The sequence below is a fragment of the Gopherus flavomarginatus genome, chromosome 7, assembly GCF_025201925.1.
Source record: "Gopherus flavomarginatus isolate rGopFla2 chromosome 7, rGopFla2.mat.asm, whole genome shotgun sequence".
Taxonomy (NCBI): Eukaryota; Metazoa; Chordata; order Testudines; family Testudinidae; genus Gopherus; species Gopherus flavomarginatus.
This window is the reverse complement of record NC_066623.1, coordinates 30,226,923-30,252,013: the sequence shown is the minus strand read 5'-3', so window position 1 is coordinate 30,252,013 and position 25,091 is coordinate 30,226,923. Positions and strand designations below refer to the sequence as shown.

Sequence of the window (25,091 nt, the reverse complement as noted above, 5' to 3'; positions counted from 1 at the left end):
ACATTAAAAAGTGTACTAAACACTCAATTCGCATATGGGGAATATGGAGAAAGCCAGTGTATCGAATGGATGCTTGTTAATTGGCAAGTGTTGCCATATGTACCACCTAATTTATATTGACCTGTTCTCAGTTACAAGTACTTTAGTGTGCAGATGCCTCTTTCTCTGTTCACCTCTTATCTTACTGAAGGTATTTTCCACTCTCTTATTTTTTATATGAATCGTGCTTGGATATCTTAAAAAAAAAACACTACAGATGAAGACTTAAATTTGATACGTCAGATAGGAACCCAGAGCTGGGACTTGAGAAAAGGATATTACAAGATCAAACAGGTAAAGAAAATAAGTTTGGTGACAGCATGTTATGCAAACTGAAGAAGGATTCTGTGTGTGTGTGTGTGTGTGTATTTGCTAGATCAGAAATGAGGAAGTTGCAGTAATCAGTGGTACAGGGAAAGAATGATGGTGCCTAAATAAGAGACTTGTCTGCGGTGATGCAGAGAAAAGGACATATCTTGGTGGCTAAGAGGAGGAAGAAGCAACGGGATTTGAAAATGGTTTGGCTGTGCAGGGAGTGCAAGGGAAGAGGCAGGAGTTAAATATTGTCCCAATTTCTGGGCCTGAGACACAGGGTGGTGGTGGTATTGACAATGATAGAAAAGGAAGGAAGGATAGGAGATTTGGAAGGAGAGATACAGAATTTGTTTTTGGCTATATTCAGTTTAAGATGAGAGATATCCAAGAGGAGATGTTGGAAAGAGAAACTGAGATGCACGATGGTACAAGGAAACAGTTCAGCGATGTGTAAAGAGATTTACAAATCATCGCAATCCTGATGATGGCTGAAGCCAGGTGATCTTAAGAGATTGTAAAGGAGGAGGAGCATAGGGTCAAGAACATATCTCTGGGTAACCCTACAGAGAGCAGGAGAAGAGGATCAGGAGAGAATGGTATCTCGCAAACCCACTGAGGATAAGGCATCAAAAAGATCATGATTGTCAGAATCAAAATCAGGAAGAAGGTCAGAGGGTCATGGTAGAGTAGAGGCCCTGAGATTTATCCAGGAGGAGACCATAAGACACCCTGGTGAGAGCAGCTTCAATAACATGGAAACATTCATGAGGTGAGGGGTGGGCAGTTTAACCTCAAGGTTATCTGAACCTGTTAATTGACACCAGCAACTTCTCAATGAAAAATAACAGATTATAGGAGTGTAGTAATTGATCCTACACTGTAAGCTTCATAAAAGGATTTCACTATTACATATTATCGAACTGTAGACTGCAATGATCTATATTTACACATTCCTATAAATTTCTGACACCAAAGTTATATGTTTAACTCTCATGAACATTTTATTCTTCATTTGATGGACTCCAATAGCTTCCTCTATTGCCTGAGGCATAGATCTGGCTTAGATTCTGCCCTGGGCCATGTATTTAGAAAACATTTAATTCATTTTGGGTAGTCACCTAGGAAAGAAATTAAGTGAAAGAGGTTAAGCAGCTGTTGAATGTTGAGTAACTCAATACATTAGACAGGTTGGGGTTTAATAAACATCAAGGTACTTGGGTTGAAAGCTGATCTTGGAGTTGAGATTCTAGGAAGAAAGGTCGTATTTCCATTTTAATTACAAAACCAAAGAGACCTCTGTCCTTATCATGCTTTACAAAGTTTAGAAATTATAATGAACTGTGTTAAGCTGTTTTTCTCTACATGGGAATACACTGAATGGCTTTTTAATTAATATTTATGACTATGAAGAATTTTTGCTTTGTTGGAAACCAGTAGCCTCTTGGCTCACTCTTCATAAGAGCGGGTAGTGAAAAACAGTTTGTCCTCAGGCTTTGTAGGCTGTCCATGTTACTGAGCCAAACAGAGAAAACAAGACTTGAATGCCAGAATACTTGGGCATCTCAGCCAAGTGATCAGAGAGCCTATTCAGTGGGCCAAATTGAAACAAAACCAGAAATATGTTAGGCAAAATCATTTGTTTCTCCTTTTTGTTCTTTCTCCAGAGTACTAGAATTTTGTGACCTCTTCAGGTGCAAATGTGGGCCAGGTGTGACCCCCAGTGGGAAAGTAGCCCCCTTTCAGTTTAGGCTGCAATCTTGACCCAACATCATAGGAATATATTCAGATCCAGGGATTCAGAGCCAACTCGCCCACTTCCTAAAAACTCAAAGGGCGTGGATATGAGGTTTCATCTTTTCTCTCTCTAAGTATCATATTCATAAGTCCAGATTTTCAAAAGCAAGCACGCTTTAGTCCATACCCGTCTTGAGTGCACACACAATGCCCAATGTGTAGTGTAAAAAGTCAGAATCGGTGTGCTTTGCCAATATTCATGCATAATCCGTACTTAGTAGTGGATGTATGTAGAATGTGTGTGGGGTGGATGAAGAAGAAAATGTTAAAGTAGTTGATGGTTATTGGTAAACAACTTTTATTACACTGAATGTGTTTATTCATAATGGGTAACCTGTAAGCTGCCTACAGAAAGCTTGTAATTTATCAAAACTCATAATCACTGCGAGATGAATATACATGTAATATTTAAATAATGTAATTATATTGAAAGTATGCTTTATGGTCTTGGAGTAAAAGTTAGTCAGTAGGGGCAAAGTCTCAGTGATGGCCCATTGAAACAGGAGGGAGTTGTCACCCCTGTTTTGTTAGCTGGTGATGTGATGCAAGGCTTAGGCCTTGGCTACACTGGCGCTTTACAGCGCTGCAACTTTCTCGCTCAGGGGTGTGAAAAAACACCCCCCTGAGCACAGCAAGTTACAGCGCTGCAAAGCGCCAGTGTAAACAGTGCCCCAGCGCTGGGAGCGCGGCTCCCAGTGCTGTAAGCTAATCCCCACGGGGAGGTGGAGTACCTGCAGTGCTGGGAGAGCTCTCCCCCAGCGCTGGCGCCGCAACCACACTCACACTTCAAAGCGCTGTCATGGGAGTGCTCCCACGGCAGCGCTGTACGGCTGCAAGTGTAGCCATACCCCCCAGTTATCTAGCCTTACACAATCCCAAGACTATCAATGGAAAACCATCAATGACAACTATAGACAATCAAGACCACTTGGATGTAAAAAAGGAACATTACAACAGACAGTGGATCACCATATCTATGAATAGAGACAAAACATTTTCAGCATAACACAGAGTTTATCTATTCACTGAGGAAGCAACTTGATGAGCAGGAGTGTTTTCATGAAAGTTTGTACCTTAGTTCCTGTGAAGCAAGTCAGCACTGCAACAGAATGAACTTTATGGGGAAAATTTGCTTTATTAGATAGAAAGGGTAACTATTGATAACTGTAAACCCTAATTTATGTCTTATTATTTTATTCTGTATTGCATTTGTTTCCATCTCTCTCTCTCTCTCTCTCTCTCTCGTTTCTAGTTCTTTCTTAAATAAACCTATTTTTTTTTATTGTAAGTGCCCACAAGTGCTGTGTGGTTACAGAGGCAATGATTTAAGGTAAACCTCGTAAATTGGGGTACACTGCTTCTTTGGGGACAGAGGATCTGGGATTTCTGTGATATCAGAGTGGAGCGCTTCAAGGGAACTTGGGAACTGGGGTGCAGCTGTTAACCTGCACGGAAAAGACAGGTCTGGCATACTCCAGAGTAGAGTGCTGAAGTGCCTACCAGGCTTTAGGGAGCTAACACCCAGCCAGCTCAGGCAAGTCTACCTCTCACTAGAGGCAGGGGTGACTCATAGTCCAGGGTACTCCGAGAACCTTCACAGTACTCCCTTCAGTTTGTCTAGAAGGCTTTCCTATTCTGGTTATAGGTGCAGTGTTGCCAACTCTTGTTTTGTTTTTTGTTTTTTTTGTACAAGCGACTGGATTTTAAATGGGGTTGGAACCAGTCTTAGGTCTGGTCTACACTGGAGGGGGGTGGGCATGTAAGATACGCAACTTCAGCTACGGCAATAACGTAGTTGAAGTTGACATATCTTATTTCGACTTACCTCCCATCCTCAAGGCGCGGGATTGATGGCTGCGGCTCCCCGTCGACTCTGCTACTGTTGCTTGCCCTGGTGGAGTTCTGGAGTCAACGGGAGTGCGTTCGGAGATTGATATATCACATCTAGACAAGACGTGATATATAGATCCTCGATCAATCGATCGCTACCCGCTAATCCGGCAGGTAGTCTGGACATACCCTTACTGTGATGCAAGAACCTCTAGAGAATTTAAGACATGCCTGGAGGAATAACCCACTCTTTTGACTTCCTGCCCCACTTGCCCACCTCCTAAGGCTGAACCACCTAAGCTGCTGCAGGCAGAGTGCTCTCTCCTTCCCCCTCCCCTCAACAACCCCAAACGATTCTCACAGGAAGGCAGGGGAAGCAGAAGGAGCCTAGCTGCTGAGAATGGCTCCATTCCTTCCTCTCCCTCCCTTCCTGTGAGCAGTGGTAAAGGGACAGTGCTTCTGCTCCTCACCTTACAATACTCATCCTGGGAAGGAAGAGAGTGTAAAGAACCCATACAGCTGCTCCACCAGCCTGAAAGGGGAAGAGGAGAACCTGCTGCAGACCCTGCTTCCTCCCTTCCCCTCTCCCCCACGGCCTGGGAGAGAGGTGGGATGAGGAACCCCAGGAGAAACAGAAGGGAGCAGAGAGGGCAGAACTGATGGGGGTGGGAGAACAGGATTTATTTGGAAGTTGTGGGCAGTATTAATTGTTGGACAGGGGACAGGCATATGCAGGAATAAGAGCTCCTGGAGTGGGATCCAAAATTATCTGACCCAGTAAATTTGGCAGTAATGGTGCATGTACCCTGCAGCTGGGAGATGTAATTCCCTGCTTGGGTAGATGGACACACGCTAGCTCTGATTGAGCTAGTGCAGCTGCAGTGGCTCAGGCTAGCTGTCTGAGTAAGATTCCTTCCTAGCCCGAGCCGCCACCTGAGCCACTGTGACTACACTGGTGTTTTTAGTGGGCTAGTTCCATCAGAGCTAGCACGTGTACGTCTATTAAAGCTAGGAATTACACCTCCCAGCTTCAGTGTATATTCTCTCTCACACATATATATAATATGTTCTGGGAATGGATGACAGAATTCAAAAATCAAAAGATAGACCAAAAACTCAATATGCATTTTTAAATTATTTCTTTTTTAAATCTCATGATTTTGGGTCAGTCTTATGATTTTGGGGATCTGATTCATGATTTTTGATCTCTTGAGTTGCACAATACTGTATATTTTCTAAACGTGAAACCAAAATAATTTGTTTCGTCAGTAGAAATGTCCATTGGTGAAAATACATAGTAAGAATTGGACATCTTTATAAAAAGCAGAATGAAATTTAGTCACTGTATGCTGAATGTATAGAGCCCATTCCAGACCGCATAATTGATTAGACTGATAATGTAATGACTATATCGTTGATATTTCCCCAGAAACAATCATTCTTAAATATAATATTGGTGAGCATATCTGTTTGCATGTACAAACTCATTTAATAATGTATGTAAAATGGTATTTGTATGGGCATAATTCACCAAGATGTGCAGATTTGAAGTTTATATACATAGAAATGAATAAGCTAAGTAATTTTTGTGGGGGCAATTAGCAAAACCTCCTTAAAGTAAACTTCCATGTGATATATTATAGTGTGTCCTCTTCTGCCAACTTAAATGATTATTAAAGCATATTTATTTCGAGTAACATTGCTTAATACAGCTCAATCCCTTGATAGTTATTGGAATAAGAAAAAATAACAAAACTATTTTCAAAAGTTCACTTTTGTCTTTATTATAACTGTTGTAAATTTTAATGAGCCTCTTAATGAAATCTGAGTAACGGCTCTACATTTACAAGTTACTAGTTGCTATGTTGGCCTCCAGCGAGGGTCTTTTTATAATTCTGGTGCTACATTATTACCTGTTGACCTATCCTAAGGTCAGGTTAGCCTGCTTTTTTAGTCCCTTATGCTGCAAATCATGTTCATGTGATACATTCAAGCTTGCCTTAAAATTACAAATAAATTTTGATACTGAAATTAAAACATTGCAGAAAGGCAGTTATTTGGAATTGCAATCTACTGTTCAGCAGTCATGTATCTGAGGTCAACAGTGCATCCTTGCAGTTTGTTCCTTAGCAGTTTTAAGCAACCTTGCAGAAATCAACTCTTGAGAGAGCCTCCCTATGTTTTCACTCTTGTTTTGATGAGAAATGAAACCCACTGGTGTTTCAAAGGAGGCTAGTCAGTCTCTGTAATCTCAGGTGGACTACTGAAGTGTAATGAGACATGACACTGTCGTGTTGTTTTTACAGTGACAGTCTCCTGCTCAGACCACATGAAATAGGTTTAACATGGATTCTTGTTTTCATTAAAGAGGAGAAGGATGTTTTCTGCTTCCTACTGGATTAAAGATTTGTGTATCTGGTTCCCTGCTGTGCACTAAGCAAACATCTTCTATAACTGCAAAAGCAGTTGTATTGAGTTTGGTAATTACATAATCAGCTAGCATAAATTTTTACCTGCCACATGTCTTTGGTTCTCTAATGACATTTTAAAATATGATAATGAGTTACGGCAAAAGCAACAATTGAACTTTCAGTGCATAGATGTGCTGATTTCCTACTAACATACATTCTTTAGTATTGTATTATTCCATGGCCTAACAGACAACTCACAAGGGTCAGTGTCTCTAATACTTTGCACAGCTTGCTCCCTCATAAATCACAGTCAGCAGCTCAGTTTTACTATGGATTGGGCAGTCAAGTGAACTTATTGTCTGATAGTGGGTGTCCTACGGACAAAGAGAAGATGAACAAAAGAAGCAGTAGTCAGACCAATAAGTCATGTTCCAGGAATCACAAACAGTAAAAAGAGATTATTCTGGTCTCTGGCTTCTCCATCTAACTTGTACAGAATGAACACGTTAGCCTAAATTTTTGTTGTTGTACCTTTCAGAAACAGCACCTGGTATAAGATAAAATTAAATTTCATTTAACACTTTCAAACACCCGTAGTTTCCCAGCGAGTTTCTAAATATAGGTTGGATGAGGTTTACTTGCTATTTGGTTGTGATATAACCAAGTAAAATTTAAGTGGATGCAGTAACTTGGTTGCTGTCACTCCTGCCTTCTAAAAAGTGAAGTTTAACATTGCTGCTGCTTTCCTCTCCAGAAGGATGTGCTATTCAGCAATGGGTAAGTCCTGTATGATACTTTAGTTAGAGCAATTTAGGTGCCTTCAGGATCAGGCACAAGGGGGACAAATATAACTAGTACATGAAATAAAATCCTTGTCAACAGTATAAATCTATATAACCAGTAGAATTCATGTTCTGATTGTAATATGAACCAACATTATATGTATTCTGTATACCAGCAGAAATATTTAATAGTCTACTTAGTAAGAAAAATGCTATGTATGTACAGGTCCTAACACACTGAGGTTCACATACTGTTTGACTGGGGTCTCTGAGCTCATACTTAATAATAAACACTTAATAATAATGTAATTCTGTTCATTTTCTAATGGTGAATATTTATTTTTCTTACTGAAAATAAGAGGGAGGGCACTGACCCGATTGCTTGATCTATCTCAAGTTTAAAAAAAAATCTTTCGACTGAAAATAAACACGGGAAGTTTTCAGCCCCAAATTAAATGTTCTAGGGGGAAAAAAGTAGCAATGACTGAATGTGGGGATTATGGTGAAAGTCTAATGACAGCCTTAACTCTAACATCTTCTACCATAGATGTTATAATGAAGAACCTAAACTTCAAATACAATAAAGAAAATTGACAAGGACTTGCATTTTGCAGTTTGTCGCCTAATTGGTTCTGTTTTGCATTTAAATCTGTAAATGGCAGTACATAATAAATAAGAACAGAATGTGTTCCAGTTACTTAGTAATTTGTAATTCATTTTGAATTTATATTATTTTTCAGAAAGTGCTTCAAAACATTTCAGCTGATAGAAAAAAACCATGATCTTCTTGAGACTGCATGCTGAATCTGTAAAATAAATTAATGCTTCACTATTTTAATCAGTGAATGTAACAATGGGTTGTGAACTGGGTGGGAGAGAGGGGAATATCTGGTACTTCAGCATAATGGACAGGGGACTTTGAAATATCACTAGCAGTGTGGAATATTTACGTCCTGATCCTGTGAACACGTATCCTCTTGAATATTCCTACTGAGTTAAATGGGAAGATCTAATTTATTGTATGTACTCATGGATGCCACTGGGCTGCCCTTTAGCTGAGAATAGCCAGGTCCCAAATAGCTCCAGCCACTCCCACACCTGTCCTGGCATACTCCCTTCTTACACTTCAGGAACTGCGGAAGGTATGATAGTAAGGGGATGCCAGTCTGGTGATGTGCTCTGAGTGGCTGTTATGCCAGCTTTTCAGCCCCTGTATGACATATGAGCTGTTTAAAGAGGCTCTATTTGAGCCTGAAATGGGTCCTCTAGCCCAGTGGTTCTCAAACGTTTTTTTTTGGGGACCACTTGAAAATTGCTGAGAGTCTCGGCAGACCACTTAAGGATCTTTCCACAGGTTGTTTGTACCATTAGCTAACTATTGTAAAACACTTTGGATAAAAGTGCTATATTAAAAAATTCTTAATAATAATTCACTATTTTTGTTCTACAAATAAAAGCACACAACTCACATTTTAATATCAGTTGTCTTACCTTTCTGATGCGATGGATGTGCCCTCTCTCCCCCTCCGCAGCAGCCCCCAACCTGGGGCTGGGAAGGAGAGGGGGCTCTCCCCCAGCACAGCACTGAGGCTGGGAAGGATGGCCGTCTCTCCCTGGCAGCCCTGGAGCTAGGGAAATTCGTCTCTTTCTTTGGCCACCTCAGCTGTGCACATCTCAAATTCTCCCCACACCCTCTTCGCACCCTACTACCCCCTCCCACCTACCCCTATTCCCCCCCAAGGCCACCACCTCACCTTACATGTGCATCTTCTGAAGGGTCCAGGCACCTAATTAGTGGAGCCACAGCTGTGCGGCTCCACTAATTAGGTGGGTGGCCCTTCGTTCTTTCGTGTGCAGCCATCTGAATGGAGCTCACAGACCACCAGTGGTCCACAGATCACAGTTTGAGAACCTCTGTCCTAGTCCATCTACTCCCTTGCTAATATGGGCCTATGATTTTCAGACAAAGGGCATATCCTACCTTCCCCCAGCTGTTAATCAGAAGGAAGAAAGATTATGCCAAGAAGGAAGACTAGCAAAGGAATTGAAAGCTCATTTTTTGCTAGAAGTCTATTCCACTCCATTCAGGTTTTCTATTCTGCCTCCTTTTCGGCGTAACATTTCTTTTTTCACCAACTTAAATCCTTCTGCTGTACCCCTTATCCAGTGTAATGATAATTGCAGGCACTTAGCGCACTATTATCTTGCCTTTGGCAATAGGTTGCTGATAATGGCACTCAGACCAAGAGAATTTTAATTTAGCAGCTCAAAGACAGCTCTTCTATGGGCAATAACCACTGTGAGGGAGTGCTTTGTTTCACTTCCCTATTGTTACTATCCTGGCTCTTGACCCCACTGTCAGTGTCAAACCCTGGACTGTAGTCTTATCCACAGTAAGATTAAAAACTTTACATCTGAATTTACAGAGGGATAAAAACAGGTTCCAAAGTACATTTCCTCTCTTTTCTTTTCTTGCCTCCTCTGGTCCCTTTATCTCATTAAAGAGACCAATGATTCACTCAGCACATAGCAGCAAATCTGTCTGTCTGTTGCTAATCTCTGTTAAAGCACTGGCAATTTCCAACAGTTAGATTCAGTGATTTCGCAAGAGAAGAATCCCTATTTCTGCAGTGTCAGGGAAGCACAGAATGTTTCCCCCAAATTGGTTCTGGCAACACATGCTTTGGTGCACACACAAGTGTTTGTGATTTATTAGTGCTTTAAAACTATTACAATGAAGAAACTAAGTGTATGTACACAAATTAACACATTTCCCCTAAAGCTAATTGCTACCCTATACAGGATGGCTGGCAGAGGCCTGTTTGAAGTAGCTCTCTTTCTTGCAAGCCTTCCCTCTTTGACCTAGGGCACCTCTCCTTCCTGGTTCGCTTCCTGTGTAGGTCACTCAATCTGGTAAAGAGGAGGGAATATTCCAGTAAGCCAGTCCAGACTATTCAGTAATTTAATCTGGGAAAACAGCAGCTATGCTACAGATACCAGGTGATGACACAAGTGTCAATGTCTGAGCCAAGAGTGCAAACTGGTTAATAATATTACCACAGATTATTTCCACAAAGTTGACGTACCTCCACTTTCCTAGCTACAAGTCTACCAAAAATATAGATGTTTAGTAAGATCGGATCAGGCTAATCATCTCATGTGCAATTTGCTCTTTTATCGTTTCAGTTTACAACTGATATTGGGATGCAGCAGCAATTTAGTTGTATGCAACTGGAGTAATAGTTTCCCAATCCGTAGTGAAGGATGCATGTCATGTCTCACCATTTTGGTGCTAGGAAGAACTTTTTTCTTTTATGAAGCTTTTCCTCCATTCCTTTAATTGTAGCAAGCTTGTGTATTGGGAATTGCTAAGCTAGTAGATGTAGCCTCTACACCCTTCCCAACCTCCTTGTAATTGCAGTATTGTATATTGACATTGATGCATTTGCGCAATTCCCACTGTTTCGAATGAGTGCTGTGTGTAGAATGAGCATGGCAAGTGGCCTTATGCATTTCCCAGTAAAAGAAGAAATTTGATAGATAAATTGGAAAGATTGGCATGCTCCCGAGAATGAGGGAGATCCCCATAAGAATGGCAGATTTAGGAGGGTTCCCAAAATCCTATGTCTTTGGCAGTCACTCACTGGATTTCAGAAATCAACCCTTTGGTCATATGAGGAATAAGACGACTGAGCAAAGAGACAGCAGATGGGTTAATCTCTAGTACTGACTGCGGACATTGGAAGAGCGTAGGCCACCCCAAGAAGTCAGTGGTGGTCCCTATTACAATTCCAAAGAACTACAGCGTCTCTTAAATCCTTCATGCTGTGGATAGAGTTGTTGTGATACTTTCTATTTTAGCCAAAATTATAAGTGAATCTTGACAATGAAATAAATACAGTGGGAAAAGGCAAGTTTTAGAATTACAAAGAGCAGTCTATTGTGATTTTAACAAGTCTCACAATAATTATTGTTTCTTTTAAAGTTATACTAAATTGGAATCAGATTGTTAATTGAGAAACTCAGCTTTCATTTAAAAGAAAATCTAAGCTTCTACCTTTTATGGCTGTGGATCAAAGCTTGTAAACATGAACCCTAAATATTCCAGCACCAGAAGGCAAAAAGAACCCCAAAAGTATAATTTTTATAAAAAATGTAGTGGTTTTTAATCCAGTCTCATGGGTTTTGGAGGCCTGACTCATGATTTTTTATTTTGCAATATTGGAACTAATAGGTCATCATCCTTATCTCAGATAAATAATGGAGATGAAAATTATTTCTTGAATTTTAGTAGTCCATCGAGAGATAAGGATTTCACAAAAATAAAATGGGAGCGAGGGAGCAGTTTCTTGTATTGTAGTTTCCCAGGCAGATGCTTTGTAAAATCGTTAAATCCAGTTTTTAATATTACTTTAATGTAATTAGGGTCCCTTGTAGATAGTGGTTCTTTCTTATTTATCTTTCTCTTAGACAATTTTATCTGGTATACTGATTGCCTTGCTTGCTGTTAATATACATTTCATTTTTCCTGTGTGGGATAAGACGTAGAGGTGAATCAGTATTCAGAGGCTTCAAGGAATGTTGAATCTGGCACTATCAAGGGAAAATAGCTGGTTTTGCAATGGGAATGGTATGGGAAACCAAATACTTTTAATGCTTCCTCGAAAGAAGAAAAATGAGCTGGCTTTGCAGCATGCTGATAACTGAGAACTTTAAAACTCTCTAACTATTATTTTTAACAACTTAATAATAAACGGTGTCTCTGTAGCTTGCCAGAAACCTTGATGATCATTTTAGGTTTATACCTGAAATAACAAGTACCCATTAAATTATTATATGAATTCATCATTTTTATATATTAAAAAACAGAACTTGACAGGCACTCTCTGCTTCCAAATAAAAAAAATGCTTGCTAATGGCCAAAATTTGGGAACTTGCAGCCTGAAGTACACACAGATGGTAATTGTGCTTATTTTTTCTTCATCAAATGACCTAGTTATGTCAGAATGATACTATATAAACCCATAACATAGTATTGTGTGTATAGTTCCTGGTGTCCAGCCTTAACGTGTAGTAATTCATGGCTGTAACACATATGTATAGGTCAATGCAGAGAATATGGAAATAGCAGTGAAGGGGACCCCAAAGAATTCAGATTATTCTTCAGTTTCTGATGCAATGAATTATCAGTACAGAAACTTCCTGAACTCAAAATGAGAAAGCTACTTCGGGAAGTGTCTTTGTGTCCTAATAATAACTGGTTCTAATTACTTCACATTGCAACTTAGCTTTTGACACAGTTCCAAGTGGTCTGAAGTGAAAAACTCTATTTTTTCCGGTGCTTTATTTTTGCAAGTGTATGACGTGCATGCTTCTTTATAACATAGATTGAGGCTTCTGGATAAACAATATTTTGTAAAAACAGTGCTGTTTTGCTTAAAAGTTTTGTATAACTGTGGTAGCAATGGTCTTGACTTAAAATATATATATTTGCATATTTGGTACAGCTGATTTATTGATTGTTACAGTTTTTTATGGTTGTGATAACTGAAACTCAGCTTACTTTAGTTTAACTCCAGTTTACACATACCTATTGTTATCTCACTTTTACTCTTGTACTGCATTATATTTCTTTAATCAGTAATGCCACTTCCTGAAACTAAAATAATTAAGAAATGTTATCTGACAATGAGATTGATCCCTATTATTATAAGTTTCTTGCACTGTTATTTAGGTCTCTGTACTATGAACAGTATGAACACACAATTTATCAAATCTTTTTGGTTAAGATAGCTAGTACTCCCTAGCCATTTACAATGTCTGTGTAACGCCAATGGAGAAGTAGTAAAAGATTTTAAAGCTCATGAATTGTAATTGTGATATATAATTATTATAGCTGAGCTATAATGGACTCTAATTTAATATATGCCGCTAGAAGAACAAAACAAAAACATAAATTCATTAAAGTTTATCCAAAATAGCCAAACTATATCCATATTTGTTGTGTGAATCTAAATTTATTACTCAAAATTTATCAATTCTGTTATATCAGAAATTCAGCTATTTCTAAAATTTGAACCATGCAACTTGGAAAAGGTGAAAACAGCTGAACCACACATTGTAAAATTACATAAAATTGTATCAAAACAGAATTTTGTCACCTCTAATTACTACCCTATCTTGATTTTCCTTTTACAAATGCACTTGATAGGACTTCTAGCTTTGATAGGTAGTGACTTCATACTTAATGTAGATAACTCAGCAGCAGTTGAGAGAAGTTTTGTCTATATGTGAAACCCATTTCATTTTATACAAGACATACCCAGTCTTGCGTATAGAATTGGTTTGTCTAGCTGAAAGAAAGAAAGAAAGGGATGGACCTTGACTAAATATAGGAATGTGTAACTTACAGGAGAGACTTTTTAGCCATTTTTGTTGAAGTTCTGTCTCACATGAATATGTGTCACAAAAGTCTATGTTAACTTGAAACTCTAATATTCATAATTATAAAAAACATAAAACCCTATGTAAGCAGAGGAATGGTCCTGCTATTGTGGGGAACTTTCCTGGCATATACACTCTCCCGATGAAATGGGCTAGTGAAAGTATCTGAGTCCTCGCTCCTTTACCCAGAGGCCTGCCTGACCTCAAGGGCTCCCCTCCAACTCTCCTGTGTGGCAGAGTTCTCAAAACGCCAACAAGGCTGGGCCCAGGATTCCTGGGGGGCTCGATCCCCAGCCTTGTCGTGGTCACGTAGGGCAGGGGCTAGGGTGTCCCCACTCCGCCTAGGTGTCCACTTCTCTCTCTGCACTGGATGCTTCCCTGACCCACTGATCATTACATAGAGTTCAAAGCAAATACAATTAATTAAACAGCAACCAATTTAAAAAAAGAAGGAAAAAATTGGAAAGGTTAAAGGAAAACACATAGCTCAGCTTGGGCTCCTGCTTGCTCTTTGGCTCGACCTAACTCTGTCTGACCCAGGCAATTCCAGCTCACACAGAGGATGGGACCCCCACCCGGCCTCCTGACTTCCTGATTAGCCTGTCTGCCCTGTCAATCAGGCTGACCTGGAGCATTGGCCTCTCCCCATTGTTCCTGGGAACTGTCAGTCTCAGGATCCTGATTTCCCATTGACCCTTTCCCTTTCTTTTGGTACTGGGAGTTAGCCAACCAGAACACCCCACTGAGTTTTAGTAAGGGCACAACAGTCCCCTTACATTGAAACTCTCTTTCAAAAAGTTCCTTTGTGTAGGGGGCTTTGACACAGCTACTGGTCTGGTGGTGTCCTCTGTTACCCAGAATCTCAGTGGTGACACACAGAGGAAGCTATGTCAAGTCAGATAGTGGTCTGGGGTTTTGTGGAGGTTCACTCATTTGCAATTAGTCTTCAGTCTTGTGCTACCATGTATATCATAGCAGGTGTCAGTTGGACACAAAGTTCGCATACAAAACGTTAAGCACCTGTGCTGTGATTTCTTACCCCACAAGAGATGTTGAATAATCTGCAGTTCCCATTGAAGAGAATGGGAGCTAAGGGTACCAAGCATCTCAGAAAATGATGCCGCTGATACGTTGACTTAATAACATTTTTACAATTCCCATGGAAAATAAATGTGTTTTCTAGGAACGTGCCCTTGTAAGGTGGGAGTACGTGGCTGAAAAAGCCATGCCTTCATTTAATGTAAAAGGAAATAATATATCTATTCTACATTTTTCATCTGTCATTGCTGCTACATCCTCTGACCAATCCAAGGAATTATACTCTCCCGTATTAGCACCTATTCATTGAGCTCCTCAGCGTATTTTATTACAAACCATTGTAAAGTTGTATGGGGTAGTTCATGAAGTAATACAATATGGCATTTATGACTGGATTTTTGATGGGATTCACTTAGAGAAAATTGGGGGTAGGAGCAAAAAAAGTAGTTTTCTGATGCAAAGTGATGAAAATCATTACACAACTTTTATTTCTGTTTTACTAAGGACTTGATTCGTGTAGCTAAGTGGGGTAGTAGTTCAAATCTTCTTAAAAAGGAGAAATGTGCTTTCTAGATTGTGACAGTGTGGTACCAAATAAGGATGATTTATTCTCTTATAGAGTGGTAGAAAGCTAAATAATCCTATTGATATATGTCTATCAGGCTGTTTTACAGTGACATTTTACTGATTTATGTCATCTTTATCCCTTTTGTTTTCTTAATCAGTAAGGGAAACCAATATCATCTTTATTAGCTCCAGCATTTTTTTATAAATCTTTCTTCTGTTAAATTTTGTAGTATTTTTTCTTATGTCTCAACCCAACTCAAATTATCTGGGACAAAGACTTAAATTAAAGTATACATAAAAAGGAAGCTCCAGTGAAGCCTAACAAAATGTTGTTTCTTCATCATAAACAGCATTTCCTAACCTCAATTACTTGATTCGACTTCTGTTGTCAATAATTTACAATAACAACCATGTGAGAGAACTGGATTAGCATGGGACCAAGAAAAAATGTGTGCCTAAAATGAAGGTCATCTCAGACTATGAAGGACAGTTGAAAGATAACACACCCATTAACTGGAATAAGGTGACATGCCAAGTTACTTATACAAAAAGTAAACAGAGATGTTTCCAACAGTCCGTGCAGCACCAACTGGAAAGAAATACAATGCGGCTTTTTGTGAAGCCCTAGGTAAATATTTTAGGTGAGTTCAGTTTACTCTTCCTGAACTTACATAATTTTCCAAACTTTTTTTCTCATACTGGTAACAGAGTTGAAGCCAGGGTTACATTAAAGTAATAGGATAGCTATAGCACATGTAGAGAAAATGAGAAGCAGATAAAAAAAATGAAATCTTGCTAACATTGCAAAAATAAATAATTCCCGAATTATACTGATGATTTACCACTGTTTTGCTTAAGTGAGAATTCGTTACAGAGTGCCTGAGAGAGGCAAACCTCTCCCAGACAGCGAGGCATGTGATACCATCAATAAAAGAAGCCTTCCAGTCAGAATATGGGCTCCATAGTCTGCAGAGTCAGTAAGTCAGGGGCTGTTTAGCTATTTTGTGTTTATCGGTCACAACCCCAACATTAATTCATTCTTGGAATATGAAGCCATTTCATATTTACTCTTGTTATGTCTGGCAAGAGTCCTTAAAAAGTCCCCAGTTGGTGCTGCTTGACTCTTATATCTTTATCGTTTCTTTGATTGATTTGACAGAGCAATCACAGGCCTAAAACCAGACCAAGCTATTCCCGCAGATACAGAACATGAGACCAGACATAAAACTACAGTTAACTTTTGATTTCCTTTCTTTTTCTTCATGATCACAGAATAGTATATGTTAGCATATAAATTACCGCTCACTTTAAATATTAAGCTATGGTAAAGTCTTATTGATTTTCAGAGAAAATAATAGCCTTTCTATAGGTTTTTCTGAAATGCCCTAATAGAAACAAAAAATTCTGTAGATTGTCTTTAAAAAAGTATAGAAAAGACTTCATTTCTGTAGAAAATGATATGAGAATGCAATATTTCCATTCCTATTAATTTCTACAGGCCTTTTCTCTAAGGAAAATACGTTTCTGTGCATTTTCATGCACGTGGCAAAATGTGAGAAAGGAATAACTAAGAACCTAAAAGGAATAAAAACTACACACACAAAAAGTTCTTCTATGCTGTTAGCTCACTTTTTCATTGAGTTTGAACTGTGAAACTAGATTATTCATAATCTAGATCAGGAACTAACTACGAACTGCACTGTTGGGGCTGCAAACCCTGCAGGGGAATGTCTTTGAATTAACAAAAACAGCCAGCCAAAACCTGCCAACTAAAGTAAAAATGAAAAGATTCCTATTTGTCTGAGATTTAATTTTTTAAATTAAAATTCCTGACTTTTGGGGCTTAAATTACTAAGTACTCTTTGTTTAAACAAACGTTAAATTTCACTTAAATTCATTTTCAGAGCTTGTTTGAAAACTTTGTTAAACTTTCTTTCCAACTGTGAATTTTTTGGAAACTAGACAAACTTCAGTTAATTTGCTTCAAACTCACCAAGAGCATTGCCTTCAGTTCCTCTTCATCAACATCATCTGAATCCCCTCCGGTCAAACTTATTACACAGCTTCTTCACTCAGCTGAAGCTGCTCTCACCAAGGTCTCTACTTTCTTCCAGAGAAAAATCCACCTTTACCCTTTGGATGGGATTTTCAAAAGCCTCTAAGTGACTTAGAAGAACAATCCCCAATGAAAATCAATAGGACTTGTGCTGCTAAATCACTTAAGCATTTTTTAAAAAATCCTCTATCTGCTGCTACTTATGCTCAGGCACATCCTCCTCCTTGAAATCATGCCCTCTTCATTTTTGGGACATGATCCTTTTGGTTCTCCTTCAACCATCTTGGGTGCTCCTTTGGTGTCTCTTTACCATTCTCCTTAAGGTAGTGGTATGGGGAAGAGGGCACAGCAAATGTTTGATGTAAGTATTTTTGTGACTAAGGGCCTTGTCCACACTGGGGTTTTTAATCTCTAGCATAACCATGCTGATGTAGCTGCGCTGCCACAAACTACAGCTTGTACTAATACAACTTAGGTTGTGGTAAATTGCATCAGTGTAACTACTCCATTGGCTATGGCCCCAGACTGCACATTTCTGTAGTTTCTTGGTTTGTGCCTCTTCTTGAATTTGACTAGTTCTATTTATTTACTTTAAGAACTGAAGAGGGTTCAAAAGGCCCAAGAGTCTAGCTCTAATTTTACTTAAACTTTGCATTAATTTACATGTCTTTGGATATATAATAACTTCCTCTGCTCAGTATTGGCTATTGCTTCACTTGCCTTGAAATGGCGACTGCAGGAGCATTAATAAATGGATTGAAAGTTTTGTCTAGCTTGATTTAATTCTTATGTAAGTGACTCTGGGTGCTTGGAGGAAATGCCATTTTATAACTTGTAGCAACCTGCAGTGTGTCCTTCAGACATCTCGTTTATGCCTCTCTACTAGAAAGACTTTTCTCTGCACTTTCTCAGGCAGTGTAAGAACATTAGCGTCTCAAAGCTATGATAAATCAGGTCACTTCCCTTTTCTGCACTGACACCAGTAGGTCCTGAACTTGTCTGATCTGAAAACCAGATACTTCATCCATGTGAAAAAGGATAAGCCACTTCCTTTGTTCAGGCTTGCTTTAATACCCCCGCACCAAAAAAAAGGTAGTATTGTGTAATAATGGAGAAATGACATTGTATCACACAAAGAATGGGTTTGTTTGCCTTCATGCCCCCTGAGTGCCATTAAGGGATTTATGGTCATAATACCTTGACTGTCAGTGTGCATTATTTTCAGTTGTCCCTGGTTGCCTATTGCAAGTGCTTGCATTAAGTGGCACTGTGACATCACACAGGTCTCTAAAGATCCACTTCAGTCTTTACCCATTTAAAAGTTGACAGGTGAACACCTAATGGAGGTACTTGTTAGGGGAAAGAAGATAGATTCATATAGTAAAAGAGTAAGATCTTTTGAAAGTTGATGTCTGGTTCAATGACAGACTTGAAGACCAGATGTGAATGCATAGTGCTTTCTTAGCTTGGTTGACGATAAAATGAAATAAGTTTCACTAACATGTAAAGTTTTATATGGTGACCAAATCTGTATGATGATGAGCCATTCAGGAATAAAAGAACTTGCAATATATTTCTTTGGAAGCGTGCTTATCCCTCATTGATAAACAGAGTACTTGTACTGCATAGTTTGTATTAGATTGATTTAATTTGACTCAACTTGATTTATATCAACAGGTTTGTTTCAAATTTACTTGACTACATTTTTGACCTGGGGGAACACATATCAGCGGGAGAGATGGAACAGCTGATTATCAAGCTGTTTTCTGCACTCTACCTAGTTTTCAACCTTCTTGTCATTTGTGTTTGCTGTCCACACCTAAATAAATAACTAGCAGCCAAATGGCAAGCCTATAGCCCCATAAAAACCCCAAACCCAACAGTTTGGACAGCTTTGTCCCATACTTGTTAGAATTTCAGCATGTTCAGTAACACTGTCGTAGGATGGCTGGCTTTAAGGGGTGTTGGGTTCAGCTTTGCCTGTGATCAGGTAGTTATCCCCCAGCTGATCATGATCAAGGTGCTAAATTTAGTGATGCCAGCTATGAAAGGTCAGGGAGGACAAGATAAGAGTGAGAACTCAGGAAGAGAAGACCCAGGAGAGAGAAGCAAAGGGAGCTCTCTCTCTCTCTCTGAGAAGGGCTGAGTGGAGGCAGGCTGGAGAAAACTATAGAGAGCAGAGTAGGTTCCTGTGAACACCCTGCGATTAGGATCTGTAAGGATATGCCTGCACTGCTTGGAAAGAAGAAAAACACAAAAACCTCTCAGCAGACTCTACAGACTCAGACTCATGCTTATGGTACTAAAAATAGGCATCTAGGTATTCCTGCTTAGGCTGGAGTTCAGGCTAGGAAGCCCCCCTGCTTGCCCCCCCATACACACCGCTTGATGGAGCTAGGGTTGCTAGGTGTCTAGTTTTCGACCAGAATGCCTGGTCGAAAAGGGCCGTGGCGGCTCCGGTCAGCACGGCTGATTGGGCCGTTTAAAAGTCCAGTCAGCAGCGCCGCAGGGCTAAGGCAGGCTCCCTGCAGCTCCCAGAAGCAGTGGCATGTACCCCCTCCGGCTCCTAGGTGATTAGAGGGGCTCTGCATGCAACTCTCACCCCAAGCACCAGCTCCGTAGCTCCCATTGGCCAGGAACCACAGCCAATGGAAACTGTGGGGGTGGTGCCTGCAGATGGGGTGGTGTGCAGAGCTTCCTGGCCGTGCCTCCACATACGAGCTAGAGGTAGGACATGCCGCTGCTTCTGAGAGCTGCCTGAGGTAAGCGCTGCCCAGAACCTGCGCCCCGACCCCTTCCTGTGCCCCAACCCACTGCCCCAGCCCTGATCCCCCTCCTGCACTCTAAACCTCTCAGCCCCATCCCAGAGCCCCTTCCTGATCCCAAACTCCTCATCCCCGGCCCCAAGCCAGAGCCCTCATCCCTTCCAGCATCCCAACCCACTGCCTCAGCCCGGAGCCCCCTCCCACACCCTGAACTCTTCATATCTGGCCCCACCCTGGAGCCCTCACCCCCAGCCAGAGCCCTCACCCCCTCCTGCACCCAGCTCCCATGAGCCAGCCTGGTGAAAATGAGTTAGTGAGCGAGACTGGGGAGAGCGAGCTTCAAGGGGAGGGAGGGAGCAAATGAGTAGGAGGTGGGGTGAGGCCTTGGAGGTGTGGCAAGAGTGTTTGGTTTTGTGCGAGTAGAAAATTGGCAACCCTAGACGGAGCCTGTGCAGGAATGTCTGCAATGCTATTTTTAGTGCTGTAGTGCCACCCTGAGCCTGTAGACGTGGGTCCTCAGAATCGCTGCCTCTGTAATTTTGTTTTTTTTGCAGTGGAGATGCACCCTAAGAAGCAGGGGAGGTCCCCGAGAAAAGGGGAGGGAAGGCAGTGGGGAACCCTGCTAAGAACTGCCAATAGGGAAAATGTCCTCGGAGGCCGTGTCAGCCCTAAGGGGCAAAGAAGAGACTCTGCAGTGCTTGGGAGTAAGGCTGTAGAGCAGAGAACTGCAACATATGCAGAAGAGTCATCTGTTTGGGCTTTTATTTGGATTCTTTAGTAGAACTTTTTTTACCCTGAAAGACAGCAAATGTGAAAAATCGGGATGGGGGTGGAGGGGTAATAGGAGCCTATATAAGAAAAAGACCCCAAAATCGGGACTGTCCCTATAAAATTGGGACAGCTGGTCACCCTAGAAAGAGGGCTGACCTGGCTGTGGGGGCTGAGCTGTGAAAGACATAAACAGAGACAGTTCATCGCAGGCCAAAGAAATGAACGTTAGAAACTAGATGCTAGAGTGGGCGTTGGAGATGAGAACCCCTGCAATACCACAACCTGATGCCAAGCGGGGGCTACACTGGTGAGTGGAACCACTTATAAACACTTTTTCTCTTTTTATTGCTTTATTTATAATTTGATGTCTTGGAGCAACCACATAGTTCAGTCAGAGTGAGAAGACTGTTACTGTAATGAGACCAGAATGGAAAAATTTGCTTCTAGGCACCACTCTGGGAATAACTTGTATCCTTTAGTTTGACTTTGTCTCCCTTGGAGCTACCTACACTCGCTTATTGATTGCGGGTGGAGAGAGTGTAAGGTTATGTCTCTCCTAAAACATTTTTGCTAAAATGTCCCACTGTTGCTAGCACTTTTTCAGACGGTGTAGACAGGGCTTCAGGCAGTTGGGATGTTTAAAATATGTTGTCACCTAACCCTTTTCAGACTAGATCGACACAACGTAGTGCTTAAAACAGCAGTGGCCTCCTTGGCATTGTGTGTACACCAGTGGTCGCTGATACCACCACTGGTAGTAGCAAAAATAGGAAAATTTAGCAAAAATGTCCCTAATGTAAATATACCTTATGTGTCTAATTTGATGCTACTTGCACTTCAGGACTCTTAAGAACTTTTGAGTTAAAGTAAGCGGTGATGTATTTTAACTTACACCTTCCTGAAGTTACAATTCAAGCTCATGTCTAGTTACTTTAGAAATATAAGAAGCAGCGCAGGTGTATTATAGAATACTGATTAGGTCAGCAGCATAGAAAACTGATCAGATCAGCAGCATTAATATATACTACCCATACATCTCCCATAGGGAGTGCAGGGAAATGTGAGTTGCTTGATAAGCCATTTCTCAAGACTTCAACGGTGGCCGACTTTCAAGCAGGGCTGGCTCTACCATTCTTGCGGCTCCAAGCAAAAAAAAAAAAAAAAAAGCCGCTCGGACTGCCGCCCGAACTGCTGAAGCAAAAAGCCCCCAAAAGCCACTCAGACTGCTGCCCGAACTGCAGAAGAAAAAAAAAAACGCTCAGACCGTGCTGCCCCAAGAATGGATGGAATTCCGCTCCAGGCACATGCTTCCTCTGCTGGTGCCTGGAGCTGGCCCTGCTTTCAAGCATCATCAGTCATGATTGTTGGGCAACTACTTTCTGGGATGGTGGACTACAACCTGTCACCTTGTTCCTTAGAGAGATCAGGCAGTGGAATCACTTGATTCAGGTGTGGTGCCTTGGAACATATCTAAGTTTGGGGGAGCTTAGTCCATACTTTCAATTTGGTCCTATGTTTTGTTGACAAGAGAGTGGGTTGTGTGCATGAAAGCTCCAGTACATATTAAACATATTAAAATTATACTGGAAAAAGTACTAGAGGATGCAGGGAAGAATTCTAAATAAACACTGGAGGATAAACTCACTTAATACATGATTTCCGTTAAAGTCTAAAATTCTCTGAAAGAACCTCTTCCTACCCAGGATAATCAGTATGGCTATCCAACTTTAGCTTTCCCTATTAAATTGGATTTAACAAGTCTTAATGATTAGACATAGAGTTTAATCTCAATTTAGTTAAGAGTTTATCATATGTTAATATAAACAGAACTTTTAAACATGGGGAGTTCTGTGAGCTTTATTAAATGGGGGGGAATTGTAGTATAGAGCCACCTACTGGCTATTTCTGGAATTTAACTGTGTGTGAAATTGTACAGAGCTTAAATCTGGCAATGTTGATGCAATAATTTTGAGTAATCAGATTAAATATTTAATTAAGAGAGTATTATGGTCAGAGAGAGATGCACATTACAAAAGTGTGCATGCATGAGACAGTATTTATGTAAAGAAAACATATGAATGAATCCTGTGTACTCTGAATACTCAGAGTATAGTGGATTGGGGCAGTGATGTGGGGATAAATGTATCCCTTTTAAAGGAACTCTTCCTTTGGTCTTCTGTTGTGTGTTGCTTGCTTCCTCCCAGCGTGAAGTGTAGTTTCTTGAAGATACGTCGCAAAGTGAAAGGAAAGCATAATCGAATGATCCATCCAGATGTTACTTCACAAATGCGTATTTTTACCACTTAATAATAAAAAGTGGTTTATGTACCAACTACTGATTTTTTTAAAGGTTGTGTGTGTGTGTCTGCTATTTTTATCTGGATTGCGCTTCATGGGTCTTGTCCCTGCCTGCAGGTATATGGGATCTTGGGGAGCAATTACCACACAGGTGGGGTGCAAAATAAACTTTATTAAGAAAATGCAAAAACAGGGAAAATTTAATAGTGAGGGGTATGGGGTTTGTTAAGGTAGGCAATTGGGGAGGGAGTTCTTTTAGTATAGTATAGGGGGTTTCAATAGTGGGGTACAATACAGTGGGGTACAATACAGTTGGTAACCAACTAACACTGAAGCATAAATGTAACAGGTAGCTAACAATTTCTAGGTAAAGGGTGTGTCACAGCAGCATATAACCAACTAACAGTTATGGGTAAAATGTGTTAAATAACCAACAACTCTAGGTAAAAATGTGTCACAGTGGTGTAAATATAAAATGTGAGGTGTGTGAGAGAGAAAAAGGGTAACCAATGGGGTTTTATGCTAGACTTCAGTAATACAATTGAGGTTTGGCAGCAGTAGGAGCGGGGTGAACACGTGGGGGAAGGGATTAAAAGAGAGAGAGAGAGAGAGAAAGGCAGTGGTAGAGGAATGAGGTTAGGGGATGGGGGAAGAGGAGCACGTGGTGGAGCAGAAACCAAAGATAGAGGCGCTACAGAGGGAGATTTAAACTCAGGGAGACACAGAGAGCAGACAGGCTGCAAGTTTAAACAGCAGAGAGACTGCAATGAGTGACTGGGGAGCTCGGGGGGGGGGATTGGGGCAGTGGGAAGACAAATTCAAATAGTAAAAACCTTATCTATCCCCTAACTTAATCAAACTTATATAAAATGACAAGCAGCTACAGAATACAACCAGGCAATGATTTTCTAAACTTATCTTAACCAACAATTAGGCAACACAACAAATATCACAGAAACTTACAAGCTCTACAATCTTAACAAACTATGACTTATTAAATTAAAAAAAAACAAGACCTATGGTGCACCTTATGCTATGGGGAGGTTACAGAGGGCAGAGTGGTATGTATCCAGGACCCAGCTCCCAAGGAAGCCAAGGGATGGTGGCTACAGCGGTGGATACAGCTGAAAGCAGAGAGCCCCAAGGCAAAGCCCACAGGAGCAGAGCTTAGCAGTGGCAAAGAGCCCTGTAGTTTAAGAGAGGTTTTTAAGACACAGACCAAGGTTTAGCTTGAGTCTGTGTGCTGGGGAAACAGAGCCAGCAGCTAAAATAATAAAATAAAAGTATAGAAAGTTTTACAGAGGGATTCTTACCAGTCCCCAAGGCAGCAGCAAAGGCAGAAGCAGCAGCAACATCAGAAGAGGCAAGGAGGGTTCGGTACAGTCTCAATAATCAGGAGATCTCTCAGGTAGCAATTCGTTCTTCGTGGGGGGGGTTTTCAAAAACGGGGGTACGCTCAAAAATAAAACGAGAGCGGAGAAAGGACCCCCCAGAACCCCTGGCTGATCAGACCAGGCAGCAATGCAGGAACCTTTCTGAGGTGTGTTTCAAAAATGTCTGGTTTTAAAGGCAAACTTGGGCAGTTTCCCACCAGTAATCCTGATAGGCTCCCTCTGTCACAGGGGAGGGGGCACAGGGGAAAAACTGAAGGTAAGCCCAGAGACATGCCTGGACATAGTCCTGTGCAATAGGTGACTCAAGAGCACATGAGACTATGACTCATGCCCAGGATCTTAAAACCACAATAGGCCTTGCAGCTCTGGACATTGCCTACCCTACACCAAGCCCAGGTTCAACGAGGTGATAACAGGACTAACCCTTTGAAAAGGGCAGTGGTCCCACTTAGCATGCAGCACAAGTGGCCATCCCTTTGAGAAGGGCAATGGCTCTTGTTAAACAACTTAAGGGGCCCTCCCTTTGAGAAGGGCAGTGGCCCTGGTAAACAACTTAACAGCCAGGGAAGGGCGGCCACAGGAGAACA

General features: G+C 40.9%; 1 protein-coding gene across 1 annotated transcript in view; it reads left to right on the top strand.

The window, feature by feature from the left end:
* SLIT3 (slit guidance ligand 3) overlaps positions 1-25,091 on the top strand; it is a 789,390-nt gene that overhangs the window by 281,024 nt on the left and 483,275 nt on the right. The window lies entirely within an intron of this gene.